At 36.1% G+C, this 26,526-nt stretch overlaps 1 long non-coding RNA gene and 1 pseudogene across 1 annotated transcript in view; both read left to right on the top strand.

The window, feature by feature from the left end:
- The window catches only part of LOC116150021 (uncharacterized), a 91,480-nt gene extending 82,660 nt beyond the window's left edge, over positions 1-8,820 (top strand). The window contains exon 3 of the long non-coding RNA XR_010378567.1: positions 7,441-8,820. This is a non-coding gene — a long non-coding RNA (uncharacterized LOC116150021). The remainder of the gene's footprint in view (positions 1-7,440) is intronic.
- Positions 29-1,217, top strand: LOC116150062 (NEDD4 family-interacting protein 1-like; annotated as a pseudogene).
- Positions 8,821-26,526: the final 17,706 nt, after the last annotated feature.

Genomic DNA, 26,526 nt, shown 5'->3' with positions numbered 1-26,526 from the left:
CTCGCTCGCTCGCTCGCCCTCCTTCCCTGCGACCGGCTGCGCCATGGCGTTGGCGGCGCTGGCGGTGGTCGAGCCGGCCTCCGGCAGCCGGTACCAGCAGCTGCAGAATGAAGAGGAGTCTGGAGAGCCGCAGCAGGCTGAGGGGGACGCTCCTCCACCTTACAGCAGCATCTCCGCAGAGAGTGCAGCATATTTTGACTACAGAGGTGAGTCTGGGTTTCCAAAGCCTCCCTCTTACAATGTGGCTACCACACTGCCCAGTTACGATGAAGCCGAGAGAACCCTTTGGTACCTGGAAGAGATGAGGATTTTGTGGGTCGGGGTGATTTTGATGATCCTGACCAGATGAGGATAGGAAACGATGGGATTTTCATGTTAACTTTTTTCATGGCATTCCTCTTTAACTGGATTGGGTTTTTCCTGTCTTTTTGCCTGACCACTTCAGCCGCAGGAAGGTATGGGGCCATTTCAGGATTTGGTCTCTCTCTGATCAAGTGGATCCTGATTGTCAGGTCTTCCACCTATTTCCCTGGATATTTTGATGGTCAGTACTGGCTCTGGTGGGTGTTCCTGGTTTTAGGCTTTCTCCTGTTTCTCAGAGAATTTATCAATTATGCAAAAGTTCGGAAGATGCCAGATACCTTCTCAAATCTCCCCAGGACCAGAGTTCTCTTTATTTGTTAAAGATGTTTTCTGGCAGAGGCCTTCCTGCATTTATGAATTCTCTCTCAAGAAGCAAGAGAACACCTGCAGGAAGTGAATCAAGATGCAGAACACAGAGGAATAATTACCTGCTTTAAAAAAATAATGTACTGTCGAAAAAGATCATTTCTATTTGTTCTAGGTGTAAAATTTTAATAGTTAATGCAAAATTCTGTAATCATTGAATCATTAGTGGTTAATGTTTGAAAAAGCTCTCGCAATCAAGTCTGTGATGTATTAATAATGCCTTATCTGTTGTTTGTAGTCATTTTAAATAGCATGAGCCTTGTCCCTGTAGTCAGTAGGGGGCAATCTTGCTTTATTCATCCTCCATCTCAAAAATGAATTTGGAATTAAATATTTTAGAGTAAGATATGTATAATGCTGGCCATTTAAAAGTGGTTTTCTCAAAAGTTAAAACTTTTGTTACGACTGCATTTCTGCACATAATCCATTTTGCTGTTAAAATTAATCTAGAAATTTATTTAATTGTACTGTGAACACCTGGAAGCAAAGTCATAGTGCAAAATACATTTAAGGTGTGGTCAAGAATATATTCTTAATAGGTAAATAATAAGCATTAATTTTTCATAGTCTGTATTCTAATTTTGCAGTACCTTATTCTGTGTTGTGTGCCTAAGGGATTGTAAAGGTGTTGTCACTGCATAAAATAGAAAGGACAAGGACAAATGCAGCCTAATTACTAAAATGCAATTCTTGACACTTTCTGTATGATTATAGACCCTGCCCTTTTTTTTCTTTTGTCTCCTGATGATTAGAACAGGGGCTGGGAGTAGGGAGGGGATTAGGTACTAGGAGCAAAGAAAGAATTAGCTTGGAACTTTTGAGATGATCCCTAACATACTGTATTCCTTGCTTTTACGTGTTAGCAGAGACCAATGTGTTACAAATGTAGAGTGATGTGCTTTCTGCCAAGTGGTAATTCTCCTTGGTTTGCTATGTTAAAACTGTAAATAAACAAAACATTAATAAATGTCTCTTGTGTAGCCAAAAAAAAAAAAAAAAAGAATTAAACAGAACACCTAAAAAGTATGAAACAATATCAAATGGTACATGTAATTGGAATCTCAGAAGAAACAGTTGAAGAAATAATGGTTGATAATTGCCGCAAATTAATGACAGATACCGAACTAGAGCAAAGCAGCTCAGAGAACACAAAGCATAAAAAACACAGAGAACAAACATAAATAAAAGTAATTTCAAAACATGATCACATTATATTCAAACTGATAAAGTCAAAAGATAAAGGCAACCATAAAAAAAATTTTACAGTAATAATAGAAAACTAATAAAAAAAATCACATGTAGATATAAGAACTAGGTAAGAATTAGAGCAAATTTCTCTTCAGAAATCATGCTAGCTGAAGACGACAGAGTAACATCTTTAATATGCTGAAAGGGAAACAAAAAACAACAACAAAAATTGCCTTCTCAAACCAGATTTCTATACTTGATGAAAAAATATTTTTAAGAAAATGGGAAAGACATATCTACTTTCTAGATATACAAAAAGCACTGGAATTTATTAGCAAACCACCCCTATAAGAGGTGTTACAGGAGGATTGTCAGAACGAACATAATAGGACAAAGAAACTTGGATTTATACAAGGAAAAGAAAGGACATACGAAGTGGAGTGAATGAAAGTAAAATAAAACCATTTTTCTTCTTTTTAATTAAAAATATGGCTGTCTAAAACAAAAATAGGAGCAATATATTGTGTGTTTACAGCATATGTAATAGTGAAATATAAGATGACAGTGACGCAGAGGATGAGAGGGAAGAATTGGGAATATACTCCTTGAAGGCCCTGGCATTACTTACGGCTGTATAGTATTGTTTGAGGACAGCTCTGATGTATTAAATGTATATATTGTAGACCAAGAGTCAGAAAATACTTTCTTACAGGACAGTGTAATATATATTTAAGGCTTGTTTGCTTTATAACCTCTGTTTCGGCTACCCAGCTCTTCCATTGTAGTACAAAAGCAGCCTCAGTACATAAACATACGGGCATGATTCTGTTTCAGTAAAATTTAGTACACCATGTGGCTGGCCCACACCATGGTTTGTCAAACCCTGCTCTAGAACATCCATTAAAGGGTCTGGAATTGATTGTAATCAATGGTGGAAATGAGAGTTGCTCAAAGGAATCTGTGTTACAGAAAAAGATACGTCCTTTATATATTGAAGAAAGAATAATTAATACACATTCTATGAGTTATTTTGTGAAAAGATTATAGAAGGTGAAGTAGGACTTCAGTAGCAGGTATACTCTTATTTCATTTAGTAAATAATATGTACATTATTTCTGCTATATTATTTGGTCACTGAACAGGTAATTTAATGTCAGGTTTAGAGTTCCATTGGGTATCAGTTAGATTCTCTTTGTAAAGCTACTGTGTATTTCTGTTTGTCTGTTCGTATGTAGATGTGAGATATTTCATTAAAACTTGCAGAAAATCTAAAAATATTAGTCAAAATTTAAACCAAATTATTATTTGTATTTTTGTTAAGAGAAAAAGTGTGTCAAAGGGCAAATCACGTAATAATCATCCTTGGCCGTGATACTCTTTCTTCAAGTTTTAAAGCATTATTTTCAGATGTTCTTTGTCCACATTTACTTCTGAGGAAGCTCTTTGTAAAATCTATTTTGCTGTTTATCTGCTTCCTATAACTGTGCCGTTGTCTGAGTTACAGCCTTGGCATTGTGTAGCTCTTTTGTAGGAAGGCGCTTTTGAGACGCAAGGGGTCCCCAGGAGGACCACACAGGCCAGTAGCAGTGTTCTGCTTGGCATCTCCCTTCTGCACCCTCTCCCAATAACCAGTGATGCGACTGATCATGTTAGGGTCATGTTCAGAACTGGCGTAGCTCACAGCAAGCAGTCCATTACCACCGCTGGTAAATGTGATCAAAGATAATGCTACATTGATTGTCCATTGTAAATGATGGCACGAACGACATTCTTTTTGGGGCAAATTAAATGGCCTTCAACAAGAGATTGTCACTTTTAGCACCATAACAGTTTATTATTTTGTGCTGGGAAAGACTTCTGGGTTGTCACAGTAATCTAGGAAACCTTCTAAAAAGCAGAACACCAAAAATAGTTGCAATTTTCAGTTGTTTAAATTATGAATAAGTTTATTCTCTTTACATAGAACTAATAGACTTCTACTTGTATTCCTTCACTGGAGCCAGTATTTTGAACACATTCATTGATTAAAATGTTCATAAAAATGATACTAACATTTATTGAGGACTTATATTGTACCATGTGCTGTACTAAGCTCTTTATTTGCACTTACCTAATCCTCCTAACCACGCTTTGTGATAGAGACTGTTAGCATCCTCATTTTATAGATGAGGAAACAGCTATTGAACAATTAAGTAACAGGGTAAGTAAAGGGTGGAGCATGTACTCAGGTGCATCCTGCCTGAGCCGTAGCCTTTAATCCCAATGCTGTAATGCCTCTACTTCGCAATTTCATCACACTAAATGTGACAGCTTAATTTTACCAATTGTTTAAGTGTTTTTTTCCTGGAAATTACTTCAAAGTTTAATCAGAGATCATTGTCGGCTTTTTTTTTCGCTTAAAATTTACAACCAGTGTGTGGTCATACAGACCCTACCCACTTATTTAGATGTCTATATTTCCACCTGTAGATACATGTCTTATACTTGAGAATTTTCCAGTTTTCCTTCAGTAATTGACTTCTCGCTTTATTCTGTTGTAGTCAGAGGAGATATTTTGTATGATTTGTCTTTTTAAATATATTGAGACTTGTTGTATGGCTTAACATATGGTATGTCCTAGAGAATGCTCCATGTGCATCTGAGAAGATTGCATATTCTGTTGTTGTCAGCTGGAGTGTTTTATGTATGTCTGTTAGGTCTAGTTGGTTTACAACCTTGTTCAAGTCCTTGGTTTTCTCGCTGATCTGTCTAGATGTTCTGGCAACTTTTATGGTAGAACCTTCTATTTCTCCCTTCAGTTCTGTTGATATTTGCTTTATATATTTTCATGTTCTGTTGTTTGCTGCATATATGTTTGAAATCATTATATCTTCTTCATGGATTGACTTTTATCAATATATAAAGGTCCTTCTTTGTCAAAAAAAAAAAAAGAAACAGTTTTTGACTTCAAGTCTGTTTTGTCTAATATTGGTATCACAGTATCTCTGTATTGGGTTATTTTTACATGAAATATCTTTTCCATACTTTTACTTTGGGTCTAAAGTGAGCCTCTTGCAGACAGCATACAGTTGCATCATGCTGTTTTTAAATTAAGTTTTGCTCATCTCTGCCTTTTAATTGGAAACTTTAATCCAGTTACATTTAAAGTAACTGCTGATAAGAAAGAACTTACTTCTGCCATTTTGCTATTGTTTTCTGTATCTTTTAGACCTTATTTCCTCTCATTTCCTCCATTAGTGTTTTTTTGTTGGCTTGTCTGTTTATTTTTGTAGTGACCATTTGAGTTCCCTTCTCATTCCTACTGGGTAATGTTTTTAGGTATGTTCTTTGTGGTTATCATAGAGATTACATGTAAATTCTAAATTGCTAACAATCTACTTCAAGTTGATAACCAAACTTAATTCTGCAGAAAGATCTGCTTCCATATTGCTCTGTCCTTTTCCCTTTTTATGTTGTGTCACAAATTACATTTTTATACATTGTTGCTCAGTAGCATCAACTTATAGTTTTTTTCTGTTTACTTTTTATATCCTGTAGGAATCAAAGTGTGACATTCCAAAGCTTAAATACAATAATAGTGGCTTTACACGTGCTCACGTTATTTGCCTTTACCAGAGAGCTTTACTTCTTCCCACAGCTTGGAGTTACTGTCTACTGTTCTTTCCTTTTGATCTGAAAGATTGCCATTAGCTTTCCTTGAAAGCATGTCTTGTCTCAGCTTTCGTGTTTCTAGGAATATCCTAACTTCTCACTAATTTTCAAAGGAGTATTTTGCTAGAGATGAGATTGTTGGTTGATTGCCTTTTTTTAAAAAGCACTTTAATATGTGTGTATCACCCTGCTCTTTTGGCTGCATGTTGTCTGATGAGGAATCTGCTATTAATCTTACTGATTACTAGTTACTTATTGTGACTGTTGTGACAAAGTACTTCTTTATTGTTCCTTTTAGGACTGTTTCTTTGTTTTTGTTTTTGAACAGTTTGCTTATAATGGATGTAAGTTGCTGAGTTAATCCTACCTAGAGTTAACTTCACTTCTTGGGTTTGTAAATTTTTTTTCTTTCATCAAATTTGGGAAGTTTTTGGCCATTATTTCTTCAAATTTTCTTTCTATTTCTTTCCTTCTTTTCAGACTCTCATAATGCATGTTAATGTGCTTGATGGCGCCACACAGGTCTCCTAGGCTCTCTTCACTTTTCTTCATTTTTCCCCCTCTTTTTGCTTCTCAGACTTTATCATTTCAATTGTCCTATGTTCAAGTTTGTTATTTGTCTTCTGCCTTCTCCCACCTATTGTTGAACCCTCTAGTGAATTTTTCAATTCAGTGATTGAATTTTTCAGCTCCAGAAATTCTATTTCCTCTTCAATTTCTACCTCTTTATTGATTGTCTCATTTTGTTAATTTATTCTCTGCATCATGTTTCCTTTTTTGGTCCATGTTTTTGTTTTGCTCTTTGAACATCCTTAAGACAACTGTTTAAACATCTTTGTCCAGTAAATCAAGTTTTTAGATTTCTCAAGGATAGTTTGTCAATTTACTTTTGTTCCTTTGATGAGCTGCTGAGCCATGCTTCCTGTTTCTCTGTATGCTTCGTGATACTGTTTTTCTTGACGACTTGATATTGGAAATCAGATTATCCCCTTCTCCAGGGTTTGCTGGCTTTTTTATATTCTTGAAGATTGTTTCAGTCAATTTGTTTAGTTATTTTCCTGAGTTTTTTTTTTTTTTTCAAATACTTACTCTTTGACATACGTAGTTACTGAAGTCTTTATTTCTAAAGTTGTATTCAGCTAGAATTTTGACAGATTTTTCAATGCCAGTTGCTAAAAAACCAACAAAACCCAGAACCTCTCCTTGCCTTTGCAGATCGGCTCTGTGCTGCAGCAGCCTTCATCATGTCGCCAGGCTTGCACTCACCCTAGTGGTCAGCTTCAGGTGGAAACTTTTGGTCTTCTCCATTTCTGTATCACCGTGCATCTTGTCCTGGCATGTGCAAGGCCTTTTATGTTCCCGTGTATATGTGGGTGCTTTTGAATGTGCTGATTTCTCAGAGAAACTCTCACTAGCTTTTTTTCCCAGGCCTTAGGTGGTCTGTTTTATGTTCATTTGTAACCTTTTGCCCCAGGCATCTGCTGGCTCTCAATTTGACTTGCAGCGTTTTCAAGAGCAATGTCCATCTACTTATTTTTCTTTCTTCTTCTTCTTTTTTTTTTTTTTAGTTAGATGAAAAAGAAACATTTGTCTTGTATGAGTTCTTCAGGTAGCTCCTAACAAGTGAGAATTGATTTACACAGTACTGTGCACATATAGTCTGCTCTGCCCCCTCCGGAACCAGGTACTGTTCTCCCACTCTGGGAACTAGCTTCCTTCTTCAGGACGGCTGACACTCTGGCTAGGGAGAGGGCAGAGCAAGCAAGTCAAAGCCCCACAGAGCTTTCAGGTTGCCTTTTTCTTGGCTCATTGTTCATTTGTTTTCCAGAGCTATTAGATAGATGGTCCTGATAGTGACTTCCTGTTTTTCAGTGTTTCTGCGGGAGGATGAGAACTTGGAGCTGTATTTTCTTCCACTCGGCTGATGTCACTCTGCTTTCTTTTTAAGAAGAATTCTGTTGATAATTGAACAGAAGTAACCAGTATTATCTTCCTAAATTAAAATTGTCCACTTGAAATTTTACTTATTTAAAATTGATCTTACGTATTTGTTTTACATCTGAGTTTCATTATCTTAGTTAATAACTTAAATATTAGAGAACTAAATATGGCCTTTAAATAATTAGAATGTAGACATATTAACAATAATTAAGAGGACATGAAGACTTACTAAGTAAACAAATCTCTTGTGTGTACTTGAGCCCTGGCTCTTACACCTAATAGGTCGTCCTAGATTTTTAGCATAAATAATTAGCCCAGAGAGACTGCTGTTTACCTGATTTCTAAAATAAGGTAATAAGTATCCTTTGTGGCTACTGTCTTCATAGACAATGCTGAGTTACTTACTATGCTTTGCTTTAACTGTATCAACACATGAATATACTTAATTGATAGATTTTTTTGCATCATTCACTTTGAATGGGATTTTAAATTTATCTAAAACATTTCAGTAGTAATCCTCATTCAAAGACAAAAGGTTTTAGGTGTTCACACTATTCATTTATGCCTTATTACCCTGTCACAGCTAAAATATGGCTACCTGTAGCTTTGTTTTCAACTTAGTTTGAATAAAATATTTCTTCCTCTTACTATTAAATATTTATCACACACACTTGATGACATTTCTCTAAATTCAGAGATCAACCTTTTTTTATTATGTAGTACTTCTCAGAACTCATATCTAGTGTGATATACTTTTAAACTTGATTTTTTTTATGTGTAAAGTGAAGGTACAGTTAAGTAGATGTGTTTAATTATATATATATGTTATATATATAATTACAGCATTATTCTAGCTGTTTTTAACCTCACCTAGTCTAAAATCTTGTTCTCCCTTCAGGAAGCAGATGTTTGTGTATGAAAAGCACTATAGAAATCTATTGTAAACCTTCATTTAACATGATTTCAACATGCACAGATAGATACTGTAAATGCCCTTAGCTAGACATGACTGCAGTAAACACTGCAAAGGAGTCCAAATTTAATTTATCCTATTTTTGAAGTTTAAGTCACCATTATACATATTAGAGGCTTAGCAAGTTAGATACATGTATTTTGGGAATTACTAATGGAAAATACTATGCTCTTTGTGGCTTCATTAAAAATAATATAACTACAAGCATTTTTTTTTTCAAATCAGCCAGCTTACTTTCATTGTGAATGTTATGAACTCATTTTACAAAGTTACGAACTAATGAGAAATGAATGTGTTATGTAAATTTCAAACTGTAGTTGTCACAAGTAATTGATGAACTGTTCCTATAAATGTATATGTTGTACAATGTTATGCATATACATAGTGACATGTAAAACTTGTATTATATATTGTATATAATTTATTTATTTTAAATTACTCAATAAATATATCCAGTTTATTTTATTGGTTAGTTTAAGTTAAATATCAACTACCTTTAAAATCACAATTGTCTTTTTAAAGTTTAGTCTATGGTTAAATTATTTTTCAAGCAAGTGAAAGACTGTTGTCTTAAAACATTTATTAAGTATTTGTGCTGTTTGATCATTTAAAGGTCTTTGTGCGAGACTACTAATGTGTGTGTGGGGGGGGGCGTTGTGAGCAAGAGAGAGATTTGAAAACAACCTATGCATCCTTGTTACAGTTACAGTTGACAACTTGGTTCAGTAATCAGAACAGCAACTAAGCACATCATATTAAATCTCTTGCACCCTCTGTTGTTATTTTGGGGGATTACCACACACGCCTTTCTATGACTGTATTGGCATTAGACTAACTAAAATCTCTGATAAAATTAATACTTGGTGTATTATACTTACCTCCAGATAGTAAAGGAGCATTTGTTTTTAATTCTTAGTTATTTTTTCTCATGATACAGATATCTTTTTATTGCATAACAGCTTAAATGAAAAATGAGACCTTGTGTTTGTCTTTGATTTTTCCTAGATGTCAATTTTAAGCCCTTCTGAGTATTTCACACACAAAAATGAAAATCTGTACAGGACATAGCACCCTGTGTATACAGTTTTCCAGGATTACAAATTCTGACTGTTCTTTTGTAAACCTTTCAATTGTCAGATAGTTTCCGTCCAAAATAAGAGTCTGTAATCATCCATATTAAAATTAAGAATTTATAAGAATTTATAACAGATGTTTTCATAAACATTTGCTATAATTAATTTCAACTAGAGGATTGAAGGAACAAAGCAGTTTTTCCCACTTAAAGTTTATTACCTTTTCCCCGTATAGCAAACTCTGAAATCTTCTAATATTGTTCAGAGTAACAATTGCATTCCTTATTCAATATGTTTTTGAGAAAGTAAAACTGCTTTTTTCCCTTATTATCATCTTTGAAGTTTACATTCAATGTGATATATTCATTTCCAAACAGGTATAAAATGAAGAAAACCTTTGTAATATATTTTGATGGCAAAACCTAGTTGTTTAAAAACTGGAAGTCTCCTAATTTTGAAATATTTTATAGTTGATATGATAAATATCAGCAGAGGGCAAGAGATACTGTGTTGGTGAGATTTTTGTGTATTTAAGTAATCATACTCTTTAGTTTTAAGGAGAATGAAAGCTCATATTTTAAACGTATGATATAGTACTTATTCTGTGCTTATTATGGAAAGTTTCACAGGAAATGTCTGCAAGCTGTTAAGTAACATGTATTGTAGGAAATTTTCACTTAGCAAGACAGAGACTATTTTTCCTTAAATCTTTTTCATTTCTTTATGATAACACCATTAATTTTTTAAAAAGGAAAATGAAATATGTTATATTGTTTGAGTTATCTTATGGTACCCATATTTTCCAAGAATTAAGAAAATACATTCAGTGAGGTTGTTCTTAAACATTTAAGTGTTTTGGATTCTTTTCTTCTATAGAATTTGGCAACATTTTCCAATACTGTAATCAATTTCAGGATTTTTGTTTAATAAAAAAAAAACCTCAAAGTGCATTTTGAAGAAAGAGTAGACTTAAAAGTTAATCAAATGGGTTCAGACCAGTTCTCTTTCTTCTAAACACTTTGGGTGCAGCTGCAAAGATTTTGAAGAGAACCAGCATTCTTGATTAATCTGTCGACTATAAAATGTGCAAAGAAAAATAGGCAACTGTCATTAAAATTACATTTTAGCTTTCAATAACCATTTAATGAGCAGCATAATCATATAAGTATGGTACCTTAAGTGCTGTATTCAGTAATTAAAAATAATCTCATCTCTAAACTGAAAACTGTGTAATTGCTGTTTGACTTAACAAGACCACTGTGATGACCTCCAGTGGTATCTTAGAATGTTCAGAATGGATTAAAAGTATAAGTTAAAATTAAAGAAATCATTAAGTTATTAGGCTTTAAATATCATAAAAGTGAATATAACCTGATGTTTGAAAGTTACATAACAGGGATTAGTATAAAATGTAATCAGATTCTGGTCTTTTTAATCTGTTTCTAAGAATAAATGGTATGTTTAGTAGTAGCACACTATGGTTTCATAAAAAGTACACTTTGAAGTACATATTTTAAAATTTAAGCTGAAGTTATATTTCTTTCAATAAGAATATTTTGTCATTGGTAAGCATGTTTTTAACTTCTTTAGAAAATGTATTTTTACTCTGTGATCTTTGAACTGATAGGTAGAATTTGTTCTCAGTCTAATTTTTTGAATAAGCTCGAGTGCAAATGTTTTTTCCCAGAAGTTTGATACTACTGCATGAGGCAGAAATAACCTTTTGATGCTGAGTTGCTGTTTGATTTCTGGGTTTTTTTTTTTTTTTTTTTTTTCATTTTTTTAAACTGCTGAACTTTTGCCCACAGTTAAGACATAAAAGTTTGGGGAAGATTATGAAGGTGTATTAAAAACTCACTGGAAGGCACTGTTGATCACCATCTCTCCAGGCAGCTCTCTGTTCTCCCTGTCTGCTGGCCACGTTCCTAGAGCGTGGAGGGCCGGGCCAGGGAAACATTCCAGGTCTGCTCTTTGCCTGCTCACTTTCGACCCCAGCAGTGGACAGGATGGGTGACTTGGTCACTGATAAAAGTTGTGCTCTGTGACCCAATCCAAAACTGGGCAGAAGACCTAAACAAGCAATTCTCCAAGGAAGACATACAAATGATCAATAGGCACATGAAAAAATGCTCAATATCACTAATTAGCAGAGAAATGCAAATCAAAACTACGATGAGGTATCACCTCACATCAGTCAGAATGTCCATCATTCAAAAATCTGCAAATGACAAATGCTAGAGAGGCTGTGGAGAAAGGGGAACCCTCCTACACTTCTGGTGGGAATGCAGTTTGGTGCAGCCACTGTGGAAAACAGTATGGAGATTCCTCAAAAGACTAGGAATAGACTTACCGTATGACTCAGGAATCCTGCTCCTGGGCTTATATCCAGAAGGAACCCTACTTCAGGATGACACCTGCACCCCAATGTTCATAGCAGCACTATTTACAATAGCCAAGACATGGAAACAGCCTATATGTCCATCAACAGGTGACTGGATAAAGAAGATGTGGTATATTTATACAATGGAATACTACTCAGCCATAAAAACTGACAACATACCACCATTTGCAGCAACATGGATGCTCCTGGAGAATGTCATTCTAAGTGAAGTAAGCCAGAAAGAGAAATAAAAATATCATATGAGATCACTCATATGTGGAATCTAAAAAAAACAAAGCATAAATACAGAGCAGAAACAGATTCATAGACATAGAATACAAATTTGTGGTTCCCAAGGGGGCGGGGGGGGGGTGGAAGGGATACACTGGGATTTCAAAACTGTGGAATAGATAAACAAGATTATACTGTATAGCACAGGGAAATATATACAAGATCTTATGGTAGCTCACAGAGAAAAAAATGTGACAGTGACTATATATATGTTTATGTGTAACTGAAAAATTGTGCTCTACACTGGAATTTGACACAACATTGTAAAATGATTATACATCAATAAAAATGTCTTTTAAAAAAGCTGTGCTTTGTTTGTAAACATTAGTGTGTGATTAAATGGTTTATAAATTCTGGTTTTGTCTGCTATTCAGAAGAAAATGGCTATACTATATACTTCATTTGTTCCTGTTAGCAGTGACCGTGGTGTAGTGCTCCTGTCCAAGTTGGACTTGTGGTGATAGCCTATATTTTAGCATCAAAATGAATTTTTTCCTTAAAGCTTTCTGATTACAAAAGATATTTGGGGGAGGGTAAAGGGTATATGTTTTTGGACTCGGCGTACTGCGTAGACCTATCATAGTAACTTTTCAGCTGAAATACGCAGTTTCATAATCTCCATTATTTCAGTGTTTCAGAATTTTTTTCCCAGGAGATTTCAAACAAAAATGGAAGAAGAGCAAGTTCTACGTTAGATTCTGATGGGACTTCTAATTCCTACAGGTAGGTAATGAATACACAGGTACATAATATTATAAGATAATGTACAAGATGCCTAATCTTACAGGATTCTAATCTCAGAGTTGTGAGGACCTGTAATCTGTGCTTTTAATATGACAAATGCAAACAATATTGTGATACACAGTTGTTCTGCAAGCTGATTGAGTAGAGGAAAATATAACCATTCTTATTTCTTGAGTAAATGGACTCGCTGTAAATATCTTGTTATCCTATAGCAAGATAATTGGAATGAATGCACGTGTAGTATTAAGCTTCATCATAATTCATTTTTATTTTTGCTTTTCCAGTATATCTCTTATGATACTAAAGGCTTCCTTTGATTGCCTACGTTTCCCAATAATTCAGAGTACCTGCTTATGAGCATCTGAGAGAGTCTGAAATGTAATCCATGCTTATGTTAAGGGCTGTTTGTTAATACCCCGTTTCACTCAACAAACAGGGCAGTTATATCTCAATTAGCAATTTTTAAAAAGGATACACTAATTAAGAAATTAAAAAGGATACACTAATTAAAACATGCATCTTATCTAGTCATTTGTTAATATTCTCTATGTAACTTGAATTTGCTTGAGTAAATGTTTTTGGATTTTGTATCTTCTTAATAGGGAAACCTAGGAAGTGGAAAGATTAAAGTATTTCCAGTAGTATTAGAAATCCATCTACTGAACCAGAGTGATATAAGAACTGGGTAGTGTTTTTTTTAGGGAGAATAAAAGTACAGATCAAATAATAATACCTTTTGGCATTGTAGGTAGCAGTGCAGATTCTTGAAGAAATCCTTTGATTGGAGTGCGTTGTCCTTAGGGTTAATAAGTTCTGTTTCTTGTGCACTGACGCTCTAAAATCTATGCAGGAACCACTCTTCACTTGGAAACATTCAAATATTAAGCTGTAATCCCTTCTTTTGTATCATAAAGATGGAATTTGTGGTTAGGTTCTTTATATTCTTGACTACATATTCTGTATCCCTGATTGGAAGTGTATCATTTGTTTCTTCAGCTCCCAGGCAAGCTTTTAACATCCACAGTAGGGCCTTATACACAGGAAGCACCTAACAAGAATGCAGTGATTGTGAAGGTTTTTACAATTTGTTTATGAATTCCAGAAATGAGATGGTAATTGAGATGCTTGACATCTTTATTTTATGCCAGTTGGGGTCTTTCGAAATAATCAGTGATTCAAGTGTCACGGGAGTTACAAAAAGCCTATGTTCCCGTGGTATTGTAGAAGGGTATTGTGGCAGTAAAGCTCGTATGTTGTCATTATGTTTTCTGCACCCGTCCCACCTGGTAAGGGTTAGACTGCTCCAGATCCCTCTCTTAGTACTGAAGTGCAGTAGAAAGCTTGGAATTTGACATATTAAATAATAGGTGGAATCCTCTATCCCAGCATGTTGATCCCAACGGCAACAAAATGTGAATTTAAGAGGTATTTAAATAAATACTCATGTTTGGTATGTAACTGAGGAATGCGAATGTGATAATATGTGAAATACATGGTGGAAATAGCATTAGATATAAATACAATTTAAAAAAGCCCAAGACAAAAGGAAAATAAAGATGTATTGCAAAGGAAGGAAAATCCTCATGTATATATAAATTTTGTTGGTAAATTATATTTCACAAGTACATTTGTAGTTTAGCTAATTATAATAAATAATGGACATAATACAAAGTGAAGAGAAATATGTCAATGTGAAGGCACAGTATTGTCTTGTAGTTCGTCTTCTTGAGTAGTTCGAAGATTATAGTAGCGTAGTATTACTGAATGATAATTGTACTTTGAAACAAACTCCTAATACCCCTTTGCACAATGAATACTAATGTTGTTAACTAATATAGTTTTAATCAATGCCTCTCAGTGTTGTAATGTTAAGATACTAATTTATTGTGGTAATTAAAATGGCAAGATAAAAAGCTCAAGTCGTACAGTATATAAAAATGAGCTTTTAATCGTTGGCAGGCCAGTGCTGTTATTAAGTAGTAGTACAGCATTTAAGGTGTGAAATGAATATTTTTCTACTCGGTGGGCAATAGCTCTTACAACATACTGAGCTTACTTGTGACTCTGACACTTGGCTTAAATGCAGAATTCATGGCAGCACAGCTCTGGGGCATATTTTCATATAAGGTCAACCAGTGAAAGCCAGGAACTGTTGCAGAATCACACTAACATGGCCATAAGAAGTGTCAGTGAAATTCAGTTTTGAAAATGAAAATTTTTTGTTACTATCATAGCTCTTTTAAATCAACCAGAAATAGGTTATTAGAAAAATACGAATGTTCCAGCCCCCAACGTCCTTCAGCCTGACAGATCTACGTTTGTACTATTCAAACCGCCTCAGAAATCCGGACCTTCCTTCACAGACAGCTCTGGCTGTGGGCTGGGCCCCGACACCCTCGAGCTGCCTCTGCTTGTGTCTGCGCTAGTGACTGGCTTTGCTCTGTCATCTGTAAAGTGGACATCATAGTGTCCAGCCTGCTTCCTTGTCACAGCTGTTTTAAAGACTGCGGTAGAATTGTGTAAGATGAAGCCTTTTGAAAATCTGAATGCAAAACCATGCGTTACTATTTGTAGTTCTTTGTGTTCCCCTCATGGAAAGTGGCAACTTTTTGCCGTCATCTCTGTGTGCACCCTGGTATAGGCTGAGGCTTTATTAGCTTTTGAATCCAGTCTTGAATTCGTCCCCTAAATCTGTGTTCTTTCCATTATTTGCTTACATTATTGTGGTCTCACATGGTCAGTTTTAAAACGGCACAGTCTGCTTTTTGTTGTTTCAGTTTTCGTTTGGTAATAATATGTAGACATAGTGAGTTGGTGCATGTCTGACCCCAGAGACTTTGGACAAGTCTTAGTTTCCTCACTTCGGGCGTGAGGGTGAGAAATCACACTTGCTTCAAGGAGTTAATGCTGGATAATGCCGTGTGGCAAATGCCGAGTGAGTATGAGCTGGTTTTGTCTCCCGGTCGATGCCATCATCACCGTCACCACCGCTTGTCTTCAGGCACTGTAGAATTAGACACCAAAAGGAAGATTGAAGCCCAGAACGTCTTACAGGAAAATAACAGCTGTCTGATAGCAGAGAGGGGGCTGAGATGAGTGCCACGTGAGGCTTGGCGCTCTCAGCCTCTGCCCTGTGTTCCAGGCTCCCCGTGTGACAGACGCACACGCGCAGCAGGGAGAGAGGGCAGTTGTGTTAGGACCGGTGTAAGTTCAGAGGAGGGTTTTTGGAATTTTGGCAAATTTTGAAATCTACAATCGATGGACCCTAACCATAGCTTTATGTGCCTCACGCTCACAGACGTGTTGTTCATAGGCTAGGAGGTTTTACTTCGGGTTTGTGGTTTTGCTTCATTGATTCAGATAGAGCCCAGCTGCATTTAACTCCTAAGGCACCAGTGTGGGCATTCCGTGATGCCCGGGTAATAATAGCCTAGATTTTGTCATGGAAGTTTTTGTTAAAATTTGATTATTTATCACCCAGCTCATTTGCAGATGTTGCATTAAAGTGGAAAGATCATAAAAACTGAGAAAACTTGGTTTATGCAACCTGTCTTGTGCTTTTTAAAGACCCATTTAATGTTTTCTGTTAGATGAAATGAGCTTTCTCCGGGTCTTATTTAACCATGAAAACTTAAAGACCATTGCTGGGTGTGAAAGGAGTTTGCCGATGCACAGCTGGCAGTGGACATTTAACTTAGGGACTGCAGCTCCTGGCCCTTTGGTGGAGGGACTGCTCCCTCTCCCCGACTCCCCTCCCCAAGGGTAGCTGACCTCCTCCTCTCCAAAGAGGCAAGCCCCTTGCCAGCACATATGACCACAGACTATTACATTCATCTGTTTAGCTGTAGTACCAGCTGCTTGCATGTTTTTAATTATTTTATTAGCTGGGATAACAGTGACGTATGAAATAAATTGAAGATGAACATTTTTAAACCTTCCGTTTCCCTTTTTTACCCTCTGTTTCCAAATATCTTTATTGATCTAACTATGATATTCTGCAAAAGTTCACTGGAAGTCTATATGGTTTTTGAGTCAATGTACTTCTTTTTAAAGTAAAATGTTATAATTACCAGTATAGAAAATAACTCCATTTTTGATAAGATGTAGGTTGTGTTTATGTAGCCACAAATTCATGTTAAAATCTGTTGGTTTAATAGTTTAGTTAGAGAAAACTCTGACCAGTTATTGGCATTCACTGGGAAGCTCACAATAGTGCTTAAATTTCAGACATCTTAGCACTGTATAAATGGCATAGGATAGAATATAAATCATTGTAGATTATTTTTAAATAAATTTGTATATTTAACTCCAATTTTCTAGATTCTTTCCATACAGTGGTAGGTCACCTAGCTGACCCTAATTATTTTTACAATTTAATTTCACACAGTACCATTTCTGAGTGTATTTTCTCAAGCTGTGCCATTAGGAAAAGTGTACTGTCTTCTGGATTTTTGACAACTGCATAATTTTCAAGTAGTACTTGAAATTAAACGTTGACTTCAAGAGACAGTTCAAAATAATAATGATCAGTGGTTGTTGAAAGTCTTAACCCTTAAACCAAAATTGTGATGATTTAGTCAGAAACCCTGATGTCGAATTTAAAAACATAGGTAGTTGGATGCAAAAAAGGATTGTAAAATACTTACGTGTGTCGTTTGATTTAGGAAGTCCTATAAGTGGCATAGTGGGGTTTTGAGCCTTGAAAATGGTATACTCCTAAATGCTTATAAACTATACATTTTTTTTTAATTAGGTTATAGTCATACTTTTTGGCTTCTTAGGTTTTTTCCTCTAAAGACCAAATTGCATAATTCAAAAGAACTTTTGTTGAAGTATATGTATTTTATTTTCTCTTTAAGGAAAGAAAATAAAAAGCCACTTGGCTCCAAAGTACTGGTGATAAAGTTTCTTGATGTTGATCAGAGCTCCCAAAGTTGCCTCCCTTTTTCAATATGGTATGTTCTATAGCCCACAGGGTCAAAGGATGTTGAAGTTTATTAAAGTTTTTAGGAAGTCTTAGGAGCGAAGGTATAGCTCAAGTGGTAGAATGCAGACTTAGCATGCATGAGGTCCTGGGTTCAATCCCCAGTACCTCCATTAAAGAAGAAATAATAATATTAATAAATAAACCTAATTACCTCCCCCTGCAATCAATCAATCAGTGTTGTTGGTTTAGCTTTTTGAATTTAAAAGCTGTCATTCCCTGAATAAGAAAAAATACATTAATTTGAACTTTAGTCATTGAGGAAATTTTAAAAATTAGGCTTCAGGTTTTATCACAAAGTTGTTATATATCCTATTTACATGTAATGAATAATTTGGGAGAATGTGGGAAATAACTTTACATCATTTACATTTATTTTTGGTATAATACCTTTTCCCCCCATTTGCATGTAAGAGGGTCCTATGTCTCTTGAAATAACAATGAAGCAGTGGCTCAGAATATTAGAGACAATAGGGCAAAGCATATTTTGGATTTAAAATTTAGAAATCTGGGTTCTGGTTATACTTTTAGAATGATATAAGTTTGTTACTCTGTTATTTTTAAGACTATGGAATCAGAATCAATTCAATTGCTGGAAGTTATACTGTGTTAATTTGTTCCAGCTGCTATAACAAAATACCAGAGACTGGGGAGCTCATAAATGACAGAAATTTACTTCTTACAGTTCTAGAGGCTGGGAGGTTCCAGGTGAAGATGCTGGCAGGTTTGGTATATGATGGAGCCCACTTCCTGGTTCATAGATGGGTCTTTTAACCATGGTCTCCTGTGGCTGAGGGGCACGCAAGCTCTCTGGGGTCCTCTTCCATAAGAGTATCGATCCCATTCATTAGGGCTTGGCGCTGGTGACCTGATCACCTCCCAAAGGCTACACCCCCAATCCCTATCACACTGGATGTCAGGATTCAGAATATGAATTTGGGGGCCACATTCAGTCCATAGCATTTACTTACAGGTAAGAGAGACCAACCTGAGTTCCATGTCCTGCTCCTTCTCCACCCACTCATCTTAGGTTCCTACAGCCTGGTTGTTTTAATTTTTCCGGGACATAGCTTAGTAAATAGATAAAAAAGGAGGACCTAGAATTAGGGTTTCTTTCCTGATTCTTAGAATAATGCTTTCCTCAATTAGATGTGTTGCCTTTATTTTGTTGCGAACCTATGTAGTTTTAGGAAACCAACTCTTTAAGTTCTTGACAATAAATACATGATTTAGGTAAACAGTTTGGGGAAAGCACACAGAGAGAAATAAGACAGACTGATGTTTACATGTTCGCTCCACCACTTACTGACTGTGTGACCTTAGGTAAAGTAAGTAACCTCCCTGAGTCATGGTTAGTTCATTTGTAAAACTGGAGTTTTAACAGCTCCTTTGTCACAGACTTGCAGGGCATGGACCTACAAATGTGTAGCGCCCCCGGCCCAGTCACCTAACACGTAGGAGGAAACAAATCCTAGTTTCTTTTCTCTCTCTCTTTTCTAAGATTTCCTTTGAGTTTTTAACAATTTTTTCACCTAACAAAGTTGTCCTTTGTCTCAGAAAAGTATTTTTTAAAATTATATACAATTCCAAAGTGGTGATAAATGAGTATGTAGGGGTCAGATGTACAGTTACCTATTAAAGTTCATCTCTCCAGGTCCCTATGGTTGTCTGTAGGTTATAGACTTCTATTCAGCCTCACCAACTTTGATCAGATTTTCTTAGTTCTTCTTTCCATATTTGTTGCCCAAGCACCACAACTTTCATAGTGAAATGATAATTTCAGAGAGCACAAAATGTGTAACTTTTGTATTTTCTGGAAACCAAAATATTACTTTTTATTCTTACCTCCATAATGGAGCCACATTTGAAAGAAGAAAAAAAAATCACATTTGAATGATACATCTATCTTCTTGAAGTAGCTTTATTATTTTTATGGTCCTGGAACTGGTCAGTGGCTATGTTCCTCTGTAATATGTAACCTGTCTGAACTAATTATTAATCACTTCAGGCTCTGAAAACGCACAACCTTTTGTTTAAATAATTAACAGGTTTGCTTGCATTTACATCCATAAATTAACATAACCCAAACTGACCGGAGCACACACGTTACAGAGTGAGTTCTTTTCCTTCACAAGCCCCCTCAAGCCCTTTTTATTATCTGTAGCCAGGCTTTGGGGGAAATTTTTTCCTGTTCATTTATTTACAAAGTCAGCTGCAAGAATCAGTCAACCAAGGCTGTGTAAATGTTTATCTTTGAAAAGACAGGCGTACGTTTGAAGTGTGAGGATAAAGCTGCGTGAGTCGGCAGGAGAGACCCTTCGCCTGGAAGCACGTCTGTCTGCTCTGGTGCTCCTGGTGGACAAGCCCCGGCAGCCCCTCTGTCACTTTGTGTGACGTGTGTCAGCAGGCGGCACTTCGTAGGGATGGCGGTGAAGTAGATTTAATTAAATACTTGTCAGTAATATTGAAGTGTGTTACTGGATCTATACTTTGAGAAAATAATGCATAGCATTAGAGTTTAAAAGTGGAAAGTTACAAATCTCTTCAAACATTTTACAAATAGCATGCTTATTTATCTGCTTAGAGCTCTCCTTTATATTTATGTGGTTAGCATGTATAATGCTTAATTTCTGGTTTATGATTTGATGGACAATTTGTTGTCTCAAAGATATAGTTGAAGGGTGGAATTTTCATAGAATATTTTAAGAAAAATGGATATTAAATATTTGTTTCCTGTATCAGATTGCCTTGCCTTTTGAGGGAAGGGGCAGTGATTAGTAATCCTATTTTTTCATTTATTACTAATCCAGAGTTTTCACAAGTACTTTTCTGACATTTGTTTTTATATATACATATATATGGACACACATATGTATGTATAATACATATGTATTATATTATGCATGTATTATGTATTATATATATATATGACAATTTATTGTTGTTCAAGAGAGCTAACCTGTCTTCGGTCACCTGCAGATCTTTACTGCACACCCATTACTGGCAGCCAGCGTGCCAGACCCAAAGCCAGACAAATCACAGACCCTGCCCTTGGCGCACTCGTGAGCTAGGAGAGGAGACAAACGTGCAAGCAACCACCACAGATGATGACTGGTGTTACGGTGGGGACTCTGACCAAGATCTAGGGGGTTACCAGACGGGCTAGTTAAAACTGAGGGTGGGTAGTGGTTGGGAGGAAGACAGGTTTGCTGGACTTATCGGAGGAACCGGAGTTTTCCATGAGGTGAACAGTATGAACAAGCTCTGGCTGTGCGTTCTTGGGGTTCTTGGTAGATCTGACTGGCTGTACATCTGTCAATCACAAGCTCATACAACATGGGTGTTTACACACATCTGTTTCATTGCCGTGTTGTCACTTTGCAGGAACTGCTGTTTTGACAGTATTGAAGTTTTCAATTTCAGTATGCCATGGCTGTTTGATATATTTAAATCAGTGATCAGAAATTTTAACTGGGAGTTGAAAATGTGTCTTTAAGTTGCACAAAGTTGTATGAAATAGTTGATAATGATACGATTGAGGATGAATATTATGTGCCTAGAAATAAGGGGAAAATCAGTAAAGCAGCTATGGAATAAAAAATAGCCTGCTAATGAGAGAATATTTGAAATTTAAAAGAAGTCCTAGTATCGTCTGAACATATGGACGTAGTTTTCATTCCAGGATTATAGACGCTGTGTTCTGAGATAGATGCAGAAGTACTTAGTCTGGGTGACATACTCTCAGGGAGCTGCAAAGACTGCACTTCAGGCTGCTTTTTCAGATTAGAGAAGGAGTCCAGGTGACATGCCCGAGTCTCCGAGTGCACGTGAAGCAAGACAGGGGAGTTGAACACCATCTCTTAACTCTCTCTCCAGTTTTCAATGTGCTTCTAGATCTTAAATCTCCCTCAAGTGGCAGAGCACTACTGTCCTTGAACTGGGCACAGACCTCTGGTTATCTGGATTTTGTTCGGTCCACAGATATATTCATAATCTCCAAAGTGATCACTGCTGCTTGCCTGCCCGCCCCTCCCCCACCTCACACAGGGCCACCCCCAGAGCCTGCGTCTCTCCCTTCTATTCTGACTTTGTAACTCGAATGGGGACCATTTTTCCCTCCTGAGAGATTTGGGGGAGGATGAGGGGAATAGGATAAAGCCAGAGCAGTCCATTTGGCATTTTTAAAACCCATCCCTGCTTCTCCCACTGCCACCTGAGCCGCTGATGGAACCTGCTTCCAGAGTAGGGACCCCACTTCCTGTCTCTATCTCTAGGTGCCGTTTCTAGTTATAATATTTTTAAAAGTCCTGTTGAAAAATGAAACTTTCCTCATGGTGCTAATTTTCAATCTTATAGTAGCATCCCATGCAGCAACTTGATGAAAACATCTCGATCGTTCATTATAAAGATCTCTGTGGTCATATAATTAAATTTTTGTGGCATCCGTTTAGGAACATCTGAATTATTGAGTGTATGAATTAACAGAATAGCAAATAGCAAAATAACAAAAGGCCTTTTATAAAATCAGGACTAGATTTGGATTCTTTTGAAGTAGATGAACTTGCAAATCATGTAAGATTCCAGCGTTGGAGAATACTTCTGCTTATTAACACAGGACTTTTTATGAAGCATAATTTAATCTGGGCAAGGAATTCACGAGAAAATGGCTTATCTTCCACCGTGATGCCGAGCAGCTGTTTTTAAAAATCAGAAAGAGAAACACAACTTGCATTGATGTTCAGGCCTGTGTGGGAAGCCACCTGTGGGCTTCATTTCAGGGTCTCCACAGGGTCCAGTGTCAAGAAAAGGGATTTCTCCCCTTTCTTTGAAAGTGCAGTAATATACCAGTAATGTAGAGGTTGGATTTCAAATGGCTTCAACCAAGGAGGATATAATCAGAAACTTAGAAAGCAGGGAAGAATATTAGAATAGCCAACAAGTTTGCTCACTGAGGGAGCTGGAGTCCCAGGAAAGCCTTCCAGCTCTTACTCTGCTTTCACTTAGTCTTACTTCTCTCTCTCTCTTTTTTTTTTTAATTAAAAAAGTTATGATGGTTTATGTTGAAATAGGCTAGAATGTATGATGGTTTAAAGTCCGGGTTGTTGACTTTATTTTTAAAAAAGACAAACAGAGCAAGTGACAGAGGGGTACAGATTTCCGATTTCTAAAAGCTAATATGCCATCATTCTACGAATCGGTTGCTGGTAGCCTGACAGTGATGGCCGTGAGAGAAATGCCACTAAAAGCAGGATGGAAAACTCCAGAAGCCAAGCAAGTGAAGTCATCTGAAGTAGGAGCAATTAGGCATGCATTTTCCAAATGTGTATCACATCTGGAGTAAAATTCCTTTAAGTCTTAGAAATGTGATACTCTGAACATTTTTTCTGTTGAGAAAATCACTTATCTGGCATACATTGGCCTTTCACCATGTTGGGTAAATTAGATATTTGAGCATGGGTTTTTTAAATTAGTGCACTTTTTCCTTTTTAACTATAAATGAATGCTGTTTTTTAGTCACCCTTTGGTGGGGCTATTTCCTTTTTCAGGGGCCTATGTAAAATTGTTTTCCCAGGTATGTTAATCCAGACAAATTATAAAGTCGATAAAGTATATATTGACCTTAAACTAGAGTTTATTTTATCACATGGCCCATTGATCCTCATTTTACATTACCATTTCCTGTAGGTATGAGCCAGTCATTACCAAGTATGGTCATAATTGCACATGGTGTTGAGTACAGGAACTGTAAATCTATTGCCCAATCATAACATTTTTGAGCTGCATTTAAGTAGAGGAAGACTGTTAAGCTGGGCAAAACAAATGACAAGGGGACGGCAGTCTGTGAGATTCAATTCAGGGGAAAGATACAAGGTTGATTGTAAAACCCTTGAAATGTAGGTTTCTTGTAGATGCATTCTTCATCTGTTACACATGGGAAGTCATGTGTAACAGAGCTTAGACACCCAAAACTAATCAATGCTGAGGCGGCTAAATACTTAGCCTTTTACGTGTAAACCTGTCTGCAAAATTAGGGGGTTAATTTATCATTTAGAAATCTTGTATTTTCAAAAATTCAGTGCAAGCACCAGGTGATCTGTGTCTGAAGATACGACTGTGAACCATACAGGCAGTGGATACAATGTCATCAAACACCTGTTCCCACACTTGCACCTGATGGTCAAGAGCAGTGCTTCTCCATTTGTTTTGCAGAGGAATGTTTTTCATTGCCCATGTGTTCCATTTCCCTCTGAAATCCTTCATCTGATTTTATCCATTTTTTAAGGCTCCTCTTTCCCTCCTTTCTTCAGGCACTGTGGCTATGGCACTTTTCTGTAACCTTTCCATTCCTGTGTACAGTAGCTTAAAATTGCAGTGATTGAGCATAACCCACTTGTGTGTATAAATTATTGAAACCCATTTGCACCTTGTAAGAATGGACTTTAAAGCACTGCTGGGCATGTGTGCTGAAAGTACATGGTTTGCTCAAATATAGGGAAATGGCCTGATGAACATGGTTATGGGAGGGGAAAGGGGGAGAAAAGCTGATCAGATGTGAAATGTATCTGTTGTAATTAACATGTTAGAACAAACAAAAATTATTATTTTTATTTTCCTTTGGTCAATGCATATTAGAATTTGAACTGCCTGGGGATTCCTTATCAGAACTATTCAACTATTGTTTATCAGAAATGTTCAACTATTGTTGAACATTTATACTTAATTGAAATAATTAAGGGAGGTTTTGTCTAAAACCTATAAACAGGGAATTGTGTATAAGAATACTGAATGAAATGTGAAATTTAACAAGAATGATGAAGTCATGTCCCAGATGGCTGTCACTTGTTAAACCCTGGTTTACCTGTCTTGCTATGATGACATTTCATTTGGAAGGATGTTTGTGTCGCAGCTGACTGTTCACGTCTGGTGCTGACTGCTGTTCTCAGCCATCACAAAACGCTGAATGTGTGTAGCTGGAGCTTCCTGCTGTTACCTGGTGATGGTGGGAAAGCTCGGTTATGTATATCGTTTCCTAAAGTATATTCAAATAAAAAAAGAAACTATTACCACTATTTTTTTTTAAAGACTGCTAAGATTTGATTGGGATTACATTAAATCTATAGGTCAACTTGGGAAAAATTGGCATCTTAAGAACATCAGATCTTCCACTGTTTGAATATGGCGTAACATTTCATTTAGTTGGGTTTTTATAATTTTTCTCAGCAATGTTGTATAGTTTTTGGTAGGCAAGACTTGGCATGTGCATTGTTAAATTTATCATTAAGTATTTGTTTTTGATGTAAATGCTGTTACTTGTTCCATTTCAGTTTCCAACTGTTCATTGCTAGAATAAAAAAACACAAGTATTTGTACACATTAACCTTCCATACTGCAATCTTGCTGAGCTTATTAGTTTGAGTTGCTTATTGGTAGGTTCATTAGGATAGTCTATGTAGACCATAGTGTCATCTGTAAAGTGAGTTTCACTTCATCCTCTCCAATCCACATAATTTTTATCTCATTTTCTTGACCTATTGCAATCAATTGTTGACCAGAAGAGATTCCAGCAAACATCTCTGCTTCATTCCTTATGTTAAGTAGAAAGCATGTTCCTCCTTAATTAAAACATAATTTGAAATGGTATTAGCTATGTTTTATTTATAGTTGCTCTTATCAGTTTAAGGATGTTTCTCATGTTCCTAGCTTGTTGAGAACTTTTATCAGGAATGTGTGCTCAGTTTTGTCAAGTGCATTTTCTGCATCTATTGAGATGATCGTATGATTTTTCTTTTTAAGCTGTTAATACAGTGAGTCATATTGATTTTCAAATGTTGATCCAACTTTGTAATCCTCAGATAAATCTTGTTGATCACAGGGGATTATTCTTTTAAAGTTATTTTGGATTTTGTTTGCTAGGATTTTGTTAATGATTTTTGGATCTGTGTTTGTAAGGAATATTGGTTTATATTTTTTTGTAGTATTGTTTTCCAGTGTGGGTTTTGGGGTACTGCTAACCTCATGGAATAAAGTGGGAAATATTCCCACCTCATAATTTCTGAAAGAGTTTGCATAATCAATGAAATAGCAAACAAAAATACTCTAGAAAAAAGTCAGTGAAGCCCAAAACCAGTTCTTCAGAATGATTAATAAAGTTGATAATACCTAAGAAAATTAATCAAGAAAAAAGAGAAGAAACAAATAAAATCATGAATAAAGGGAACATATCTATAGATCCTATGGACATTAAAAGAATAACAGGAATAATCTGAACAAGTTAATAAGCTTGATAACTGATATTAAATGAACTGAATGAAGGAATGTTTTTAAAACATGTAACTTTCCTTCCCTTTGCTTGCTTTGAAGTTCATTTGCTCTTGGGTTCCATGTTTCTTAAGGTGAAAACTTAGATCATTGACTTGAGATCTGTCTTTTTACTAACATGAGCACTTCATATTATAAATTTCCTACCAGGCACTACTTTAATTGCATCCCACACATTTTGATATGATGTGTTTTAATTTTCATTGCTTAAAATATTCGTATTTATTTTATTTTTGACCCATTGATTGTTTAG

This window comes from Camelus dromedarius, chromosome 31 (assembly GCF_036321535.1).
Source record: "Camelus dromedarius isolate mCamDro1 chromosome 31, mCamDro1.pat, whole genome shotgun sequence".
In the NCBI taxonomy this organism is placed as follows: domain Eukaryota; kingdom Metazoa; phylum Chordata; class Mammalia; order Artiodactyla; family Camelidae; genus Camelus; species Camelus dromedarius.
Note: the sequence above shows the minus strand (reverse complement) of the source record. Positions and strands in the feature narration are given on the sequence as shown.